We start from the raw sequence: 20,824 nt of genomic DNA, 5'->3' as shown, positions 1-20,824 counted from the left end.
CAAGCTGTCCTTTCTCCGTTGTATATCCTTGCCTCCTTTGTCATAGATGAGTTGGCTGTAGGTGCGTGGGTTGAATTCTGGGCTTTCTATCCTGTTCCACTGATCTCTATTTCTGTCTTTGTGCCAGTACCATATAATTTTGATGACTGTTGCTTTGTAGTATAGTCTGAAGTCCAGGAGGCTGATTCCTCCAGCTCCACTTTTCTTTCTCAGGATGTCTTTGGAACTTCTAGGTCTTTTGTACTTCCAAACAAACTTTAAAATATTTTGTTCAAGTTCTGTGAAAAATGTCCTTGGTTATTTGATAGGGATTGCATTGAATCTGTAGATTGCCTTAGGTAGTATAGTCATTTTGATAATATTGACTCTTCCAGTCCAGGAGCATGGTATATCTTTCCGTCTATTTGTGTCATCTTTGATTTCTTTCATCAGTGTCTTCTAGTTTTCAGAGTACAGGTCTTTGGTCTCTTTAGGTAGGTTTACTCCTAGGTATTTTATTGTTTTGGATGCAATGGTAAACGGGATTGCTTCCCTAATTTGTCTTTCTGCTCTTTCATTGCTAGTGTATAGAAATGCCGTTGATTTCTGTGTATTCATTTTATATCCCATGGCTTTGCCAAATTCATGGGTGAGCTGTAACAGTTTTCTGGTAGAGTCTTTAGGATTCTTTAGGTATAGTATCATGTTATCTGCAAATAGGGATAGTTTTACTTCTTCCTTTCCAATTTGGATTCCTTTTATTTCTTTTACTTGTCTTATTGCTGTGGCTATGATTTCCAAAACTATTTTGAAGAGCAGTGGCAAGAGGGGACATCCTTGTCTTGTTCCTGATCTCAGGGGGAATTCTTTCAGCTTTTCACCATTGAGAAAAGCTGTGGGTTTGTCATCTATGGCCTTTATCATGTTGAGGTAGGTTCCCACTATGCCCACTTTCTGAAGGGTTTTTATCAGAAGTGGGTGTTGGATTTTGTCAAGGCTTTTTCTGTATCTATTGAGAGGATCATATGGTTTTTATTCCTCAGTTTGTTAATGTGGTATATCACAATGATGGATTTGTGGATATTAAAGGATGTTTGCATCCCTGGGATAAATCCCACTTGATCATGATGTACAATCCTTTTAATGTCTTGTTAGATGTGGTTTGCTAGTACTTCATTGAGGATTTTTGCATCAATGCTCATCAGTGAAACTGGCCTATAGTTTTCTTTTTTTGTGATATCTTTGTCTGGTGTTGGTATCAGGGTGATGGTGGCCTCATAGAATGAGTTTGGGAGCATCCCTTCCTCTGCAATTTTTTGAAATAGTTTCAGAAGGAGAGGTGTTAGCTCTTTAAATGTTTGATAGAATTCCCCTGTGAAGCCATCTGCTCCTGGACTTTTGTTTGTTGGAAGTTTTTTAATCACAATTTCAGTTTCAGTTCTTGTGATGGGTCCATTCATCTTTTCTATTTCATCTTGGTTTAGTCTTGGAAGATTGTACTTTTCCAAGAATTTGTCCATTTCTTCTAGGTTTTCCATTTTATTGGCATATAGTTGCAGATAGTAGTCTCTTATGATCCTTTATATTTCTGTGATGTCCGTTGTTACTTCTCCTTTTTCATTTCTCATTTTATTGACTTGAGTCCTCTCTCTTCTTTGCTTGATAGGCCTGGTTAAGGGTTTATCAATTTTGTTGATCTTTTCAAAGAACCAGCTTTTCATTTTGTTAATCTTTCCTATGGTTATGTTCGTTTCTATTTCATTGATTTCTGGTCTGATCTTTATGATTTCTTTCCTTCTACTAACTTTAGGTCTTGTCTGTTCTCTCTCAAGCTGCTTTAGATGTAACGTTAGCTTGTTTATTTGAGCTTTTTCTTGTTTGCTGAGGTGGGCTTGTATTGCTATAAACTTTCCTCTTAGAACAGCTGTTGCTCCATCCCATAGATTTTGGAGTGTCATATCTTTGTGGTCATTTGGTTCTAGGTATTTTTAAATTTCCTCTTTGATTTCTTCAGTGATCCATTGGTTGTTTAGTAGCATGTTGTTTAGTCTCCACGTGTTTGTGTCTTTTGTATTTTTTTTTCTTGTTGTTGATTTCCAGTTGTATAGCATAGTCATCAGAAAAGATGCTTGATATGATTTCAATTTTCTGAAAGTTACTGTGGTTGGAATTTGTAGCCCAGGATCTGATCAATCTTAGAGAATGTTTGATGTGCGCTTGAGAAGAATGTGTATTCTGTTGCTTTTGGTTGGAATGTCCTGTAAATATCTATTAAGTTCATCTGGTTTAATGCATCATTCAGGGCCTGTGTTTCCTTATTGATTCTCTGTCTGGTTGAGCTGTCTATTGCTGTAAGTGGGTGTTAAAGCCCCCAGTATGATTGTGTTATTGTTGATTTGTCCTTTTAAGGTTGTTGGCAGTTGCCTTATATATTGTGGTGAACCTATACTGGGTGCATAGATATTTAAAATTGTTATATCTTCTTCTTGGATTGATCCTTTCATCATTATGTAATGACCTTCTTTGTCCCTTAAAATATTCTTCATTTTAAAGTCTATTTTGTTTGTTATGATTATTGCTACTCCAGCTTTCTTTTGATCCATGTTTGCATGAAATATTTTCTTCCATCATCTCACTTTCAATTTGTATGTGTCCCTGGAAGTGAAGTGAGTCTCTTGAAGACAGCACATATATGGATCTTGTTTTTGTATCCATTCAGCCAGTCCGTGTCTTTTGGTTGGGGCGTTTAGTCCATTAACATTTAAGGTAATTATTGATATGTATGTTCTTATTTCCATTTTATTAATTGCTTTGGATTTGTTTTTGTTGCTCTTTTTTTCTTCCATTCTTCTCTTGTTCTCTCCTCTTGTGGTTTGATGACTATCTTTAGTATTGTATTTGAGTTGATTTTTCTTATTTGTTTGTGTATAAATTGTAGATTTTTGGTTTGCAGATATTCTAAAGTTTTGATATAAGAGTCTAAATGTATATGAGATTGTTTTAAGTTGTTGTTCTTTTAATTGCAAGTTCATCTCCAGTGTCCTGCATTTGTAACCACCTCTTCTCATGATTTCTGATTTTGGTGGCATAATTGTACATGGATGATTTCGTATCTTTACGGTATATATACCTTTACTGGTGAGCCTTGTCATTTGTGAATCTTTGTTTCCTGTTGCTGTCTTGTCTTTTCTGCCTAGAGAAGTTCCTTTAGTATTTATTGTAAGGCTGGTTTCATGTTGCTGAATTCTCTTAGCTTTTGCTTATCTGTGAAGGTTTTGATTTCTCCTTCAAATCTGAATGAGAGCCTTGCTGGGTAAAGTCATCTTGGTTGGAGGTTTTTTCCTTTCATCACGTAAAGTATATCATGCCACTCCCTTCTGGCCTGCAGAATTTCTGCTGAAACATCTGCAATAACCTTATTGGGGTTCCCTTGTATGTTACTTGTTTCTTTTCCCTAGCTGCTTTCAAGATTTTCTCTTTGTCTTTAGTTTTGGTCAGTTTGATTATTATGTGGCTTGGTGTATTCCTCCTTGGGTTTATTTTATGTGGTGCTCGTTGTGCTTCCTGGATTTGAGTGAGTGGTTCCTTTCCCATGTTAGGGAAATGTTCGGCTATTATCTCTTGGAATATTTTTTCTGTCTCCTTCTCTCTCTCTTCTCCTTCTGGCACCCCTATGATATGGATGTTGGTGCATTTAATGTTGTCCCAGAGTTCTCTGAGACCCTCTTCATTTGTCTTCAATCTTTTTTCTCTTTTCTGTTCTGCATCCATAATTTCCACTCATCTGTCCTCCACCTCGCTTGTTCATTCTTCTGCCTCCTGTATTGTGCTGTGAGCTGCCTCTAGTGAATTTTTTTATTTCAGTTATTGTATTTTGCATCTCTTCTTGCTTAAGTTTTATATCTTGTATCTCTTTGGTCAGTGTTTCCTGTGAGTTATCCATCTTTGCCTCCAGTTTATTTCCAATGTCGTGCATCATCTTCAGCATCAACAGTCTGAAATCCTTCTCCTGGAGGCTGAGAATCTCCTGATCACTTAGCTGTTTTTCTGGGGTTTTTTTCCCTTTCTCCTTCATCTGAGTTTACAGTTCTCTGTCTTTTCATTTTTATAGGTTTTCGGTGTGGTGACCTTTTTACAGATAATAAGGTTGTAGCCTCTCTTACTTCTGGTGTCTGCCCCCCATGTGGCTGAAGTCAGTATGGGGGTTTGCTGTAGGCTTCCTGCTGGGAGGGGCTGATGCCTGCCCACTGGTAGATGGAGCTGATTCTAATCCCTCTGGTGGGTGGGGCTTAGTCTCTGGATGGGATTAGAGGCAGCTGTGTGCCTGAGGGGTCTTTAGGTAGCCTGTTTTTTGAGGGGCATGGCTGTGATCCCACCTGGATTGTTGTTTGCCCTGGGGCCTCTCAGCTCTGACTGATGGGTATGGCCAGATTTTCCCAAAATGGCCACCTCCAGAGAATGGCAGCTGCTGAATATTCCTGAGAGCTTTGCTTTCAATGTCCTTCCCTCACAACAAGACACATTCTCCCCTGTTTTCCCAGGATGTCCTCCAAGAACTGCAGTCATGTTTGACCCAGAGTCCTACGGAGACTTTGCCTTGCCCCGGGACCGAGTGAATGTGAAAGTCTGTGTGTGCCTTTTAAGAATGGGGTCTCTGTTTCCCCCAGTCCTGTGGAGCTCCTGTGCACAAGGCGCACTGGCCTTCAATGCCAGATGCTCCGGGGGCTCTTTCTCCCAGTGCCAGATCCCCACATGTGGGAGTTTGATGTGGGGCTCAGAACTCTCATTCCTGTAGGTGAGTCTCTGTGAACCAGTTAGTTTCCAGTCTGAAGGGCTTCCCACCCAGGAGGTATGGGATTGTTTATATCACAAAATCACCCCTCCTACCTCTTGATGTGGCCTCCTCTTTTTCTTCTGGAGTAGGATATCTTTTTTAAGGTTTCTGGTCCATTTGGGTGGAGACTGCTCAGCCTTTAGTTGTGAATTTTGTTGTTTTTAGGAGAGAAGTAGAGCTCCAGTCCTTCCATTCCGCCATCTTAATCCCATTTCCCCAAGTTCCTCTCTTTAATCTCATTCCTTTTTGGGGTCAGCTCTGGGGTCTTCAGGGCTGCAGCATCCGCCTGGGTGTGGCGCCCTGCCATGAGGAAGGTAGGTGGCCAGCTGCAGTGCCTGCAGGCTTAGCCCTTCACCTGGACGTGGTAGGGCTGGTGCTCCATGCTCCAAGATATTTCTTCCACCCTCTCCTTAGATTTTTCCAGGAAAAAAGAGAATAGAAATATGAATTTACCTTTGATAAAACTTGAAGAGTAATCCCCAAAGGTAATATATGGGGAGTGCTGCCAATGCAGTAAAGGTCAAACATAGATGCAGAAAGACTCCCAGAGCAGGCGTTTGAGGATATATCTTAGACAAAGCTGGCAGGAAACCATTTTCTTAAGTATATGGCAGTCTGAGGGGAAAACCCAATTTTTGCTTCCTTAGAATTACAGGTATAGAATCTACTTGTGAAGGGGTGAGAGCTGGACCCTATCTTATCCCACAGAGAAATCTAGACGGCAGAGCTGAATTAAAAAGAAAAGATATGTAGAAATGCCACCTATGGTCTCTCTCCTGATGGGGCAGGGTTGAGGAGAGGCTGAGTTGCATTCTGTTCTCTAGCTGCCAATATCTGTTGGCTGGAGTGTGCTAAAAGCTAAAGGAAGTCACACAGACAGTATTATCATAATGAGTTTCTCCCTGAACCATTGAGAATCCCTGCTAGCCTGGAACTGCTCATCCTCTCCCCAGTAGGTACCATCATTAATGTCCAGAAATAATGCCCTTAATTTAAAGATGAGCAATAAAAAGGCAGCCAGCACAGACTCTATACAAAGACAGCACAAGACAAAAGGAGGAAGGGTAAAGAGGATATATATGGGAGAAAAAAATCTTAACAACAACAAGTGACCATCAAGATGTTGAAAATTATGACTAAATAAATGGCTATGAATTAATAGATCTTAATGAAATAATGAAGAAGCTCAAAGCAGAGCAATTGATAGCCATGGGAAAATAATAGGAGCACCACAGAAGGATATAAAACAAGTATTTCTAGAGCTGAGGAAGGAAGCAGAGGAGAAAAATAGAGCCATCATGAACATTCAGGCCCATTTGAATAAATATGAAAGAGAATAAACACTGTTGACATTATTGAAGATTAGGTGGACAACATTAGGAAAAGCAAGCAAAATAAATTAGAAATGTACATAGTTAGAATGGATTAAAGAGAATATGAAAGAACTGGAGGAAAAAGAATTGCAATTTAAGCCTTATTTGTATCATCTAAGAATTAACCTGGAGACATTATTCAGTAAAATGCTTTAGAAAATAAAATAAGACTTGAATCTACAAATGGAAGGGCACACTGTGGCCCAGGAACAATTAATACAGAATGATCGTCATTGACATATGTTCTGGTAAATTTACAAACTCTCAAAGACAAAGAAAAACTCTCCTATCATCTAACCAAAAATCAAACTATTAAAAGGCGGGGGGAAGTTGAGCTGGTGTTGTAAGAAACTATACATGGATATCAAAAGCAAGAGAAGGGAATCATAAAACGTGTGTAGAAAATTTTGACCAAATGTATGAACATAGTAATAAATTGTCTAACTCATCTATTAAACAAGACTCTTATTTATTCCTTTGTTTAAAAGATTTTTATTTTTTCTATTATAGTTGATTAAACAAGACTCTTAAATTTATAAAAAGAGTGAAGTCCAATTATATGTAATAATAAAATAGTAATGATAAGATATAATAATAAGATGTATCTAAAACAGTGCAGAAAGGCTGAAGATAAAGAGTTAGACAAATTTTTTGCTATAGGCTGAATTGTATCCCCCCACCTAAATTCATGTTGATGCCTCAACCCCACCCGCATCCATGTGATTATATATTAGAGACAATTAAGGGGGGTATTAAGGTTCCAAGGTTGGGGCCCTGATCTAATATAACTGGTGCCCTTATAAGAAGAGGAAGAAGCCCAAGAGCTTTCATTTTTTCCATGTGAAAACACAGTGAGAAGGCAGCAGTCCGCAAGCAAGGAAGAGAGCCCTCACCAGAACCTGACTGTGCTGGCACCTTGATCTTGGATTTTCCAGCTTCCAGAACTGTGAGAAAATATATTTTTGCTGTTTTAGCTGCCCAGTTTATGGTATTTTGTTAGAGTACCCCAAGCTGACTAACAAAAAGGGAGCGAGAGAGGGAGAGGGAGAAAGCAGCAGCTATAACCATATGGCTTCATTCAAAACAAAGAGAATTCAATTAGATAAAATGGCATGTAATAGTAAAGGACATAACCCCTGATGTAACTTAATGTGATGAATAAATTGTGGGAAACATGATGCCAAAGTCATGTGAAGCAGGGATAGATGGAAACGCTTTAATAACAGGAAACTTTAACTCTTCTCTCTTAACTACTGACACAATAGAAAAAGCAAGTAAGGATATGGACTACTTAACTATTGTTAAGATTGCTCTTGGATATATATTAAGCTATACACTCTGAAAACATATACTTTCCTCTCAAGCATCAATAGAGCAGTCACAAAAATTAACTACATAATAATCCACAAGGAAAGTGGCAATAAATTCGCCCAAATAGAAATAGACAATATTCTTTGATGACGGTTGTGAAATTGGCATCAGAAATTAATAGTAAAAGTAGAAAAATCCTCTGTACCTCCTGGAAATTAAAGAACACTTGTTAAATCATGTAACATATGATTTAAATAATTCTTGAAACTGCAATTGCAGAAAATTTAGAAAACAACAAAAATTAAAACATGATGTATGGGAGACTGTGAAATCTTGCTGAAGCAGTGCTTGGAGGAAAATTTGTAGCACAGTTTTGCCATTTTAACGTGTATAATTCAGTAGCAATAATTAAATTTCTGTATTGTACAATCATCACAATTTTATTTTTCATCACCCTAAACAGAAACTCTGTGCTTATTATGCAGTAACTCCCCGTCCTCTCTCCAGCCCCATGGTAACCTCAAATTTACTTTTTGTTTGTCATTTGACTTATTCTAGATGTTTCACATAAGCGGAATCATACAATATTTGTCCATTTTTGTCTGGTTTATTTCACTTAGCATAATGTTTTCAAATTTCATCCATAATGTAGCATGTGTCTGAACTTCTTTCCTTTTTATGCCTGAATAATACTCCCTGTATGTACATATCATATTTTATTTATTCATTCGTCTCTTGGTGGACACTTGGTTAGCTTCCGCCTTCTGGCTATTGAGGAAAATGGTGCAACATTTATTTTTGAAAATGAGAAAGCAGAAATAGGTGAAAAAAGAAAACAAGAGTAGAGAAATAATCACAGATAAATTAGCAGAGGTTATAGGAGACATTTGCTTAACAATACACAAATAAATTCAAGTACCTGGATAAAATAAGTGATTTCTAGAATATGAAGTTCAGAACTGCAGCCTTAGAATGTATTTCTAAGGCTGGCCCCAGAAGAGTTTGAAAATCTGAAGAGATGAGTTATGTTTGGAAAAATAGGAAAGTTTTCCAAAGGCTGCCCCCTCCCCAGCTACCAGGTGCCAGTGTTTTCACAGGTGAACTCTTTTTAACCTTAAACAATCAATAACTCCATTGCTTTCTAAACATTTCTAGAAAAAGAAGAAAAACCTCTGATTTCTTTTTATGAAGTAAAGTTTACATTGGTGCCAAAGTCTGCCATGGAGCATCACAATAAAACGAAAGAAAACCCACAGCCCCCGTGTCTCTTGTAACTATCAATGCAAAAGTCTTTAATAAAATATTAGCACACAGAATCCAGTGTGTCAGTAAAAGAAAAATAAAATATGACCAAGTAAGGTTTATTTTAGGAAGAAAAGGATAGCTTAACATTAGGAAACCTATTAATGTAATTCACCATACTAATCTATTACAACACAGGTGCTCACGTCCGTGGTTCCTGAAAATGTTTGTTATAAAAGTAAAATCAATGATTGATTATAAAAAAACACTTCATAAAACAGAACTAAATTCATATTGCCTTCAAAGAATGGATTTATCTTACTTCAAAAGTCAGCTCATGCCTAATGGGTAAAGAAGAGAAGCATTCCCATTCAATCAGGACAAGGATGTTACTGTCATCACATTATGGAATATTAATTTTGAGGTACTTAGACATCTTTATAGAAAGGAGAAAGAAATATGAAATGTATAGATGGGAAAGTAGGAGGTAAAATAGTTGTATTTGGAAAAAATATGACTCAGTGCCTAGAAAACAAGGAAATTAACTGAAAGATCACAGCAACAAATTAACAATAAAAGAATTGGGAAGGGTGGCTTGCTACAAAAATCAATAGTCTTTATACACATAAACAACAAAAATTGGTGCCAAGATACAGTGGAAGAAAGGACCACATATTTAGAGAAGCTAAAGTTTATATGGAAACATAAACAACAAGAAGAGCCTGGAAAAATCCTGAATCAGAATAGTAGTGAAAAGCATGAATGCTCTGATGAAGACATATTATAAAGCTAAAATGACAAAAGCACTCTGGCATTGGGTCCCAGCAAACAACATACATGGAATAAAGTGAAAATTCATTTCTTTCTATTTTTCTATGTATGCGATATATAACTTTTCCATAAAAATACATGTACCTATGTACTTGTATATGCATAGAGCAGCTTTGGAAACTTCAATAGTAGTTGAATGGTGGAAGATAAAAGTAGGGAGGACTTTTCACTCTCTTTTATAACTTTCGAACTTTGTGCCATTTATGCTCTTATTCATTAAGTAACTCATCTTTTCCCCAAGTCCAACATAAGAAATGAATAAGGTAAAAAGTACTAAGAATGGGTATGGAATAATTTGCTTGGATCACTCCCATAAGGGCTTTGATAGGACCCATGGATACTAGATTTTCATCATTTTCCAAGTTTTCCCCATTCTGGTCTTTGCTCTCTTCATTCAGTCTCCAGTGGGAAGCCAGGGGGTGGCTTGGATGTTGGGGTTTAGTCATTATCACCATGAGCTCCACTGCAGGATAACATGCAAAGTGTGAGAAAGCTGCGTGCTTGCGAACATTTCAGCCAGGTCTCCCAGGTTTCTTTCTTGGTGGATTCCTGCCTCATGCCTTTGCTAAACAGAAGCTTTGGAGCCGGCCACACGCCTGCCTGTTTCTCATATCACCAAGAGAAGAGGGCCGTCTTCTTTTCTCCTGAGAAAACACCGCAATTGCCTGGTCAGCACAAGGAATGCTCCAAGTGTATTTAATTCTGGTTTCAGATGGCAACTCAAACATGAATGTGTTTATGTTACCCTTTGTGAGTATTCCCATAGCAAAGCCTTCAGTAAGTGGGGGTGGCAAAGCAGAATAAACTCCAGTCTGGAAGCTTTTTTAAAGTTCTGGTCCTTCTGGGGCAAGGCTCTGAAGGCTCAGGGTGGCAGAGTCTTGAAGGTCAGGGTCATCACCAAACATTTGCTGAGACTCTAACATGAACACAAGTCCTTAACTATATCAATATGCACACAGTTGCACTGGGAAGGAAGGAGGGTTCTGATATGAAGACTCTGGAAAATGCTTGCCCACCTGTTCCTTGACTTGAAAATCTAGGCTGTGGAGAAATCAGAATGTCTTTAAGCTGTCAGAGCTAGAGGCCACCTCTGAGGGAAACAGGACTCAAACTTGGCTTTTGACTTGGGGAACATCCAGAAGAGTCCAAGCTCCTGTGTGCTCAGTGTGTAACTTTGTCTAAAAAAAATAGAAAAAGAAAACAGAATGTGTTTTTTTAGCTACTGAGACTTTAAATTTGTTATAACTGGGCGGGGGGGGGGATTCATTTCAACTTCATTTCTAAAATGAGTTAAGCACTGATTATAAATAGAAAAACTTCCTCAAATGGAAAACATTACAACTAGATTTTACTTTTATATATATTTTGTGGATTTTTCATTATAGGTTCTGGTTGCAGAAGGTGCCGAGATACAAGATCTGACATAGTTAATTTATTGTGCTCTGTATACAGCGGTAAGAATGCTTTTCCTGAAAAATCATGTGGCTGAAGTCCTTTTCTTGCTCACATCTAAGTAGCTGTGCATATAATTTGATTTCCCACAGCAAGTTATTCTAAGCCCCCACTGTCATTTCTGTTTCCTCCTCTGAATCTTCCTCTCCATCAGCAGTATTCCTGCTTCTTCCTTCACCAGCTAGTTGTGTGGCTAAGAGCAATTACTAGAGTCTTACAGCCCTTCGTCCTGGCCCCATATGGGGTGTATCAGGGTCAAGGTGAAGGTGTCCAATGACATTTGAAAATAAAGCAGCAAAGAAAAGCTTGAAATTGAGAGTAACCTGCATAGGGCTCTGTTTTTCCCCATTGCTTAAGAAGGAAATCTCCTGGTGAGGAAGCAGATTCAGAGCTCACACTGTTGCCACATGACCCAAGGAGGAAACATGTATCTTTCAAGATCAAAATACAAGACTTTGTTTTCAAAGTTACCCTTGCATCCATCTTTTTTCCCCCTCTTGATACTGAATTTATTTCAAAATTTTAAATAATGCCAGAGGAAATCATACAGTTTTTATGGCTATCCAAAAGCTGCACTTTTTTTTTTTTTTTTTTTTTTTTTTTTTTTTTTTTGGAGTGTCTTAGGATTTGTAAGTCACTTTCCAGCTCTGAAAATCATATGACTGTGAACATGTGCCTTTCCTCAGCTCAGGAAGCCATTTAGAGCAGACTTACTTATCTGCTTTATCCAGGCCGTGCTTCCTCCCCTCTACAGCCATCTCTTCCATCTGAAATATTCTTTGACATTCTGACAAACCACGAACCTCCTAGCTTCCCTGTCTGAGGTGAATTATTGCATCTGGACTGGACCGCAGCATGCAGCCTGGGAGCCTCCTTAGCTTTGAGGTAAGAGGCAAAATATAGATGAGAGAACCCACTGTGGTAGAAGTAGTAATAATAGTAGTAGAAACAAAACTGATACTTTTATGATAATAGCAGCTAACGTTTGTGACTCCTCTTATGTGCTAAGCATTCTATGTTCACTTATCTTGCTTCACAACAACCTATAGGGTGGGTGTTATTAACTCAGTTTTCAGTAGGGGAGACCGAAGCTTCGAGAAGGCTGTACCTTTTGCTTAAGATGGTGACTGCTAGAGCCAGGCTGCAAACTGAGGTCATTCAATTTCCACAATCCATGCTTTTATACCACTGGTAAATATTTACCTGTGTGTGTATTCATCTTGTTTTTATCTGCATCTGTGCCATCTTTCTCATGAGACTCCTGGAAGGCAGGTCATGTCTCCCTTCATTCTTTTCTACCTTGTCAGAATGCTGTAACAATAAATGAGCAAATAACTTCTCACTGGCATTACTTCTTAGGGGAAAAGAATTCTCAAGCAAGCTATCCCTGAGCCACTTACCTGAATTGGATTGAATTTTCCCCAAAGCAGCGTTCGTTCCACAGGCCTTCAGGTAATGTCGAAGGCTTTGAAGGTTTTGTGCAGGTTGATCCTCTTTGTTCTTTCTTGCCTCTTCTTCTGAGTGCCCGAGTTTCCTAATAGGAATTCTGAATATGAAAGATACAGACTGCTTCCTTGGAAGTCAGGTTAATGGTTAATAAAGATTTTAGAATCTCTTCCAATATGATAAGATCAGTATCCTAGGACTGAGTCATTTTGGTACATTAATTTAAACTTTTTTTTTTTGTTTTTTTTGGTCTTTTTGCTATTTCTTGGGCCGCTCCCGTGGCATATGGAGGTTCCCAGGATAGGGGTCGAATCGGAGCTGGAGCCACCAGCCTACGCCAGAGCCACAGCAATGCTGGATCTGAGCCGCATTTGCAACCTACACCACAGCTCACAGCAACACCACATTGTTCATCCACTGAGCAAGGGCAGGGACCGAACCCGCAACCTCATGGTTTCTAGTTGGATTCGTTAACCACTGCGCCACGATGGGAACTCCTAATTTAAACTTGTTTTAATGGCCTTTAGCCTCCTGCCTAATGCCAATCCCAGCAACGGATTAATTCCCCAGAAACAGTAGCTTGTCATGTCTTGGTGCCTAATTCTGGTTTTTAAGAAGAACCAAGCATTTATTGATTGAGCAAATTACCATGCTTCATCCCCTCAAGCTCCTGGGACAGTGTTTGACTCTAGCAACTCTACAACTTTTTATGCAGTTAAGTGATGGACAAATCTATCTTGGTGCTGAGGCTGATGATAATTTATGGAGTGTTAATTTTAGATGCTTAGAAATGACATTCTCCGGAGTAGCTCAGTTATTAAGTAATTTGGGGGTTGTGTTATGTCAGAGGGAAATAAATAGGGAGAAAGATTTTTAATAGTGTAAATTTCTCTGAGATATTAAAAATAAAAGAATGCCAGCACTCTTTTCTTTAAATTGGGGTAAAGTACCACAAGGCACTTTATTTCTTACTAGATATCTGGGTCAAGAAAAAGTTCTGATTCTTATTTGTTCTTCACCTCCCTTATCTCCTTCAGAAAAAAATGTGATACTTTCAGGTTTTAGTTCTCTCTTTCAATTATCCACAATTTTTCAAAGATGGCTTTCTGCTCATCAACTTAGAATAAAGTGCCCAAAAGGAGAAAATGGCAATATAAGTATAGGAATGACCTTGGATTTTTTCTTGCCCCTTGCTTTGTGCACTGCCTCACTAGTCATTCCTTTTCTATTGTCCTGACTTTCTGTTACAGGTCTGCTGAACAGCAAGTTCAGCTCTGGGATCATGTTCTCTAGGTTTGAATTCATTGTGTGACGTGGGACAAGCTTATTTGTAAAATGAGGACAATAGCCCTACTTTAGGAGTAGGAAAATTCATGTACAGCTCCTTAGACTGTGGAAGTGGCCCAGGTCTGCAACTAATATCTAGTGAGTGGTGCCTAGATATTAGTTGTGATCATTTTCTTTCCCTTTGAAGTTCTGGTTTCTTGGCTTACGATTCCTGCCCCTTCCATTATATTCTGCATAAGATAGTCAAACAATCCCATTTTGCATAAGGTTATATTCTCCACAAGGTAGTCAAACGATGCTGTTTTGATCGTCTTTTTAGCTAGTGAAGAACAAAGAAAACTTTCAGTGGTTTCCCATGGCTATGAAATAAAATTCAAATTTCTCATTATGGGTATTCAAGTTCTATATTTCACCTCAGCCCTTGGTTTTGGCTGATGGCCCATTCTTCTGTTGCTTAGGATGCTTTGAGGTGTAGCCGTTAGGGTTGACAAGCACCTGGTGATTCTGATAAAGGTAGTCTATAGGACATTTTGAAAAATGTTGCTTTAGTGTTATTTACCAAGCTACTGTGTGCAATGCATGTTTTTTTTTTTTCTTTTTCTTTTTAGGGCCACACCCAAGGCATATAGAAGTTCCTGGGCTAGGGGTCGAATTGGAGCTGCAGCTGCCAGCCTACACCACAGCCACAGCAATGCGGGATCTGAGCCGCATGTGCAACCTACACCACAGCTCCCGGCAACACTGGATCCTTAACTCACTGAGCAAGGCCGGGGATGGAACCCACAGCCTCATGGAGCCTAGTCGGATTTGTTAAACTGCTGAGCCATGAAGGGAAAGCTACAATTCGTGTTTTTATGTGTAAATCTTATTTCTCTATGTTTCAACTGCCTCAAGGCCAAGAATTTGGTCTTTGTGTGAAAAGAGTTAACACTGCAGGCCTGAGAATGCTACTCTTTGAAAGGGCTGTTTGCAAGGGTGGTTCTTGATTGGTGTCTTTGAATTCCGTCCTCAGAATGCTCTCAGTCAACAATTAATTGATCAGTGTGGTTCGTTGTGCCTAGAATTTTGTGCAAACAATACAGTTTCTGTTTGGGTACCTGCTTCCTTTTTGGGAGCCAGGAATTTTTTTTTTTTATGTGCTCAGTGGAGAGTCCATGCATCACTAGCACCCCCATAGACTCCTCAGGAACTGAGTCTCTAAGGAACTTCACTAGGCTGAATTATTGCACAGATGTTACAGCTTTTTTTTTTTTTTTTTTTTTTTTTTTTTTTGCTGTAGGATGTGTTCTCTGTGTGACCTGTCGTGGGAGGGAGAGAACTTAAGGGAGTCTATAGCTGGAATCCTTCAGATTGTCCACATGTTTTTTTCCTCTGTGATCTGGCTGTGCACCCTTACTACATTGTTGAGAAATCTTAGCTGTAACTACCATTACGTGCCAAGTTCTTTGAGTTCTTATAGTGAATATTTGAGTATAGGGTTGGTCTTGGGTACCCCGACACAGGATTCGATCTAAAACAATTTTTAGAGCAAGTGCTTAATAAATCCTTTGTGATTGTCACAAGTCTCCCAAACATGGTAGATGCGTAAAAAATTTAAACACTTTCTTTTTCTCGTACTATTTTCTATTTCTTTTGACCTACTTACATTGTGTCATTATATAATCAGGTCAGCATTTTTAGTGTATAATAGTTTGGAAGTATGCTTCTTTCAACTGCTTACCAAGAATGGTTCTGGTTTTGCTTATTCGTTTCCTTTTCTATATTTCAAGCAAGTTTTGATATTAGCAGACCAGTTCTTTTGGGGTTTTGTGATGCAGAATCAAGGGAAAAAGTAGAGGGAGAGAGAGGAGTGGGGTTTGAGGTCTGAGGGAGGAGTTTTGGTAGAAGTAGAGAGGTGGATGAAAGAGCTTTTGTGATATGAGGTAACCATATGACAAAAGGAGGTTTTATGGATTGTTCTGTGTTCTGAATCCCTTTTCCAGTGTTTGAGAAATGCAAAAAGAGAAATTTTTTTTGGTCTTTTTAGGGCCACACCTGCGACATATTGACGTTCCCAGGCGAGGGGTCAAATCAGAGCTTCACCTGCTGGCCTAGGCCACAGCCATAGCAACATGGGATCTGAGCTGCATCTGCGACCTACACCACAGCTTGTGGCAATGTCACACCAAGGGAGGCCAGGGATCGAACCCTCATCCTCATGGATACTAGTCAGATTCTTAACCCACTGAGTCACAATAGGAACTCCAAGAATTTGTTGTTTTGAAATGACTTCTTGGTTGCTGAGTTGTTTTTTTATTGATTAATGACCCATCCCAGGACCGAATCATGGTCTTTAGTTTTACATTGATTTTACTTGAAGATAGGAACCATACCATTCATTGTTCTAAATTTAGCATGTGTAAATCCTCAATAAGTTCTTGATGAGTCTGATTGTTTCATTTACAAGCATTTATTGAATGCCTTTGATGTGCCAGGAACCAGATGTGGGGGATACAGAGAAGAGCAAAGGAACTCCTTGCCCACATCAGAGAAAGGAGGCTGCCTTGCACCCCACATTTCCAATTCCATGTAGTATACAGTAGAGGTAGCATGTGGGAGCCCAGAGGAAAGCATCTGTCATGCCCACCAGGGTATTGCTCCTGACTAGGCTCCACGATGCACAAGGAAATGGAAACCTGGTCAACTAGGAGAGTTTAGAGAAAAGCTATGTGGCATGTGTGATAGGAAAGTAAGTCTTAAAGAGAAGGACACCTTGCTGTCTTTTCAGAATCTCTGCAAGATGTCTTTGCAGCAGAATTTTTGAAGGTCCAAAGTTTAAACTCCAGCTTTCAGCCCAGAAGCGTGGTTTATTGGGTTCACTGAGAGAGCATGTTTCTTAGGTGAGGACTCATATTAATCAGCAAATGAGACTGTTGTGTCAATGTGAATGACATATACTAACTTGCAATTAAAAAAGCCATCCCAGGAGTTCCCTTCCTGGCTCAGCAGTTAACAAACCCAACTAGGATCCATGAGGATGTGGGTTCGATCCCTGGCTTCGCTCAGTGGGTTAAGGATCCAGCGTTGCTGTGAGCTGTGTTGTAGGCTGGTAGCTACAGTTCTGATTTGACCCGTAGCCTGGGAACCTCCATATGCTGTGAGTGTGGTCCTAAAAAGCACAAAAACAAAACAAAACAAAAAAAAACCCTCATCAGCTTGACCACCATATTCTATTCCAACAGATAGATCTTACAGCAAACATATTGGTAACCAGGCTTGATGAGCACGGAATCAGAGCTAGGGAAGTCCATTAAATGACTTTTACATTTTGTGCTAGATTCAAATGGGACATTTATCTCTAAGGAATAGCCTTGGCCAAGAGCGTAAAACTCAAAATCTGCAGGCTAAGACTGCTTTTCACCCAGAGAAAGCTTGGGAAGCACTATCTGCATTTTCCTCTGTGGCCTCATTTTACTGCAGTTATATGAATGATGACCACTCTTTGTGTTGGGTCATTTTAAAAAAGAGACGAGTGTTTTCAATCATATTTTAAGGCAGGTTCTACTTATCTGGGAGCCATTGACACTCTTTAAGGTGACAAAACATATATCTATTCTGAGGACTAATTTTTTTTTTTGTTTTTTTGCTATTTCTTGGGCCGCTCCTGCAGCATATGGATGTTCCCAGGCTAGGGGTCGAATCGGAGCTGTAGCCACTGGCCTACGCTAGAGCCACAGCAACGCAGGATCCGAGCCGTGTCTGTAACCTACACCACAGCTCACGGCAACGCCGGATTGTTAACCCACTGAGCAAGGGCAGGGACGGAACCCACAACCTCATGGTTCCTAGTCGGATTCGTTAACCACTGCGCCACGACAGGAACTCCTGAGGACTAATTTTTAAATAGTTTAAATCATGAAGCTTGGAGGGTGACCTAGTTCCCATTTTGGGGGTCTGTCAGGGGAAGGCATCTCACAGTAGCCTTTGCGCCTGTGTTGGTGAAGGATCCCAGATATATGTTCCCTGCATTTTATGACCTTGAATTTCAATGATTTATTTATGTAGTGGTGCTGGTAAAGCATTTATAATTCACTTTCTCATTGTCTAATTATCAATTTAAGCTGTTGGTTTTTACTTTCTTTAGTTGATGCTTACTTGATTTCCCTGGAATTAATTAGCATTATTAATATTCACAAATATATTGGCACTTACTAACATTGGAGTGCTATCCATTAGCAAAAGAGGCCGTCCAGTTGTTAGAATCATAAATTCATAGACTGACTATGAGTTTGCATTTTATGTATTTATTCATTTTTTGGCCATGCCTGAGGCATGCAGAAGTTCCCTGCCCAGGTATCAAACCTGAGCCACAGCAGTGACAACATCAGATCCTTAACCCATTGAGCCACCAGGGAACTTCTGCATTTTGTACTTATCAACACTTACCTCACAGAATAAGTGACTTGCCCAAGGTTGCACATCTAGCTAATGGTAGAATTGACAACTTTGCAATTCATATGATTTTTCATGTATCTTATTATTTTTTTTGTGTTATGTGTCAATCTCTCTGACAGAGAATGTGGGTTTATGAGTGCAGGCCTTTGCGTCTTTATTTTTGTATTCACAGTGACTTGCCTATTACCTAGGGATGAAAACAAGATTTGTTGGATAAAAGATTAGATGGTAATTATAAAAAAGAAAAAAAAACAGATTTTATCTTGGTTCCTCCTGAGGTTTCTCACACTGTATCACATACAAAAAAATAAAGAGCATATTCATTATTTATTCAGCATGTGTTAAGCTTGAGGCAGTCTACTAGGTGCTCGAATGAAGATGATAAAGATAAAATACTGTCCTAAAGATACAGAGACCAGGAGTTCCCCTTGTGTCTCAGTGGTAACAAACCCGACTAGTATCCATGAGGATGCAGGTTCAATCCCTGGCTCTGATCAGTGCATTAAGGATCCCGCATTGTCATGAGCTGTGATGTAGGTCATAGACATGGCTCAGATCTGGCATTGCTGTGGCTGTGAAGTAGGCTGGCAGCTGTAGCTCTGATTTGACCCCTAGCCCAGGAACTTCTATATGCCTTGGGTGTGGCCCTAAAAAGAAAAAAAGAGACCATAAGATTAAACATATCAATGACTGTAGTGCTGCAAGTTAGAATTAAAGTGCCTTACAGGAGACACAAATGCATGACTAAAACAAGTCAGAGAACAGAACTATCGTACATTGTGGGAGAATGAGAAAAGGCTTCATAGAGGAGGTGACTTGACCTGAATCTTGGAGGAGCATCTGAATTTCAGATATAAAAATGAGCTGATGGATTTGGAGGACAGAATGGACAAAAGGAACATTTGGGAACAGGAAGGTGACTCATTTTTGAAGACCTGTAAGAAGTCTCTCTAAGGTGTGATGTGTAAGGGGAAGTATGTGGATGTGGAAGGGAGTGGAACAAACAAAGCAGGATAGGAGGTCGGGTAAGTTCCCAACAGCTTTGCCTGTTCAGGCTCAAGAGTCTGCCCTTGCCTCATTAATCTTCATGGCTTTTGAGTGTGAGAGTGACAAAATAGATTTTTTGGCAGCAGGAAGTGGGCTGGTTTTGAAGTGCAGGAGAATGAGACAGTGAGATAAGGTGGGACGTGACCGCAATAGCTCAGGAACCATGGAGTGGCACCAGAGGTGAAAAGGAAGGGGCAGGGTGACAGCCTACATGAAAGACATGACCTGGGAAATTCAAGAGTGGAAAGAACCAAAGATGGTGATGCCATTAACAGCATGCATTTCATACTTATCACAGCTTATTAAAATTTTCTACATAAACGCTGATCTTCTTATTAGTCTGTGAGCTCCTGGAAATAGTGCACATGTAATCTGCCTCTCTTGAAATGAATACAACAGACGCTTGGTAAATGTTTTTTGGATAAGTGACTGGAACTTAGATTTGGCTTGGTAATGGCAGCTGGGCTGTTGGTGGAAATAATGTGATTCTTTGGAACATTCTGGAATTTGGGGATGTCCCTTTTTCAGTGAAATTTCTAGAAATAGTGATAAGAAGAGGTGGAGAACCATTACAAGCTGATGTGTAAGTAAGGGCAAGGTAAAAAGAATAGAAAGACGGTACACTTTAAGTGTAGAGAAAATATAGCCCTTTCTCCTTTCAAGACGGCAGGTGAAATTGGAGAGAAAATGCAGCACAGCATCCTTCAAGAGGGACTGGATGGATGGGGAGGACTGGGATGGGCATGTGGATCGAGCCAGTAAAAACTGCAGGGAAGAGGAAGTGGCCCCAGTGGGAGGCGGGAGAGCCAGAGGTTACATGTACAGGCTCTGGAGGCAGATTGCTTGTGTTCAAATTCTAGTTCGTCTACTGATTCATTATGTGGTTTTAACAACTTCACTCTCTCTTGCCTCTATTTCCTCTTCTGCAGAATGAAGATTGTAATCATACTTGCAGACCCACACACATGCACAGCACTCAGAACAGAGCCTGGGATGTAGCAAGCGCTCCATAAGCACTAGTTACTCTTTTTTTGGAACCCACTGCGAGTACTTTGTATATATTATCCCACTTAGTCCCTTAATGACTAGGTCAGTGGCTGTAGTTATCTTCATTCTACAAATGAGGAAACCGAAGCACAGAGAGATTTCCTAATTTGCCCAGGTTCACACAGCCACGTAGCGGTAAAGCTCACTTAAGATAGAGACTTAGCCAACCCATCTAGCACCAGGCTTGGGCACTTTCTGCTATAACATGCTGTCTAAGCCAGATAGATGTGCCGAACCCACTTATGAGTGATTTAGATTTGATCAGTAGATGTAAGGGAGCTGGGGCAGACTTGGGGCTGGGGTATAATGTGAGGAGACTGTCCACTGGAAAGATTCATCTGCCAGTCTTGTAAAAGAGAGGAGGCAGGAAGACTGAGGTGCTAAGGATTTAGACCAGAGATGACTGAGGAAGTAACAAAATGGCAAACCAGAGTTGAGTTGTGATAGGAGAACTAGCTGAATTTGTCCCTGATGCAAATGAAATGGAACTGTTGCCAGAAAGATGTTACCAGGATCCGAGTTCTTGTTCACGCAGCCCCAG

General features: G+C 39.7%; 1 protein-coding gene and 1 long non-coding RNA gene across 4 annotated transcripts in view; one reads left to right on the top strand and one right to left on the bottom strand.

The window, feature by feature from the left end:
- Window positions 7,919–12,586, bottom strand: LOC102166695. Its single transcript, XR_297825.3, has 3 exons — window positions 12,423–12,586; window positions 12,226–12,333; window positions 7,919–10,748 (listed from the first exon to the last, which is right to left on the bottom strand). It is a non-coding gene; the product is annotated as an uncharacterized LOC102166695 (long non-coding RNA).
- PDE4D (phosphodiesterase 4D) overlaps window positions 11,761–20,824 on the top strand; it is a 1,509,235-nt gene continuing 1,500,171 nt past the window's right edge. For 2 of the 3 annotated variants that reach the window (XM_021076868.1, XM_021076867.1), the window contains exons 1-2: window positions 11,761–11,907; window positions 12,382–12,474. The gene's annotated coding sequence lies outside the window, so the exon portion shown is untranslated. The remainder of the gene's footprint in view (window positions 11,908–12,381; window positions 12,475–20,824) is intronic. The other variant, XM_021076869.1, reaches the window with a different exon arrangement.

The sequence above is a fragment of the Sus scrofa genome, chromosome 16 (genome assembly GCF_000003025.6).
Source record: "Sus scrofa isolate TJ Tabasco breed Duroc chromosome 16, Sscrofa11.1, whole genome shotgun sequence".
NCBI classification, from domain to species: domain Eukaryota; kingdom Metazoa; phylum Chordata; class Mammalia; order Artiodactyla; family Suidae; genus Sus; species Sus scrofa.
This window is presented reverse-complemented; position numbering and strand designations above follow the sequence as displayed.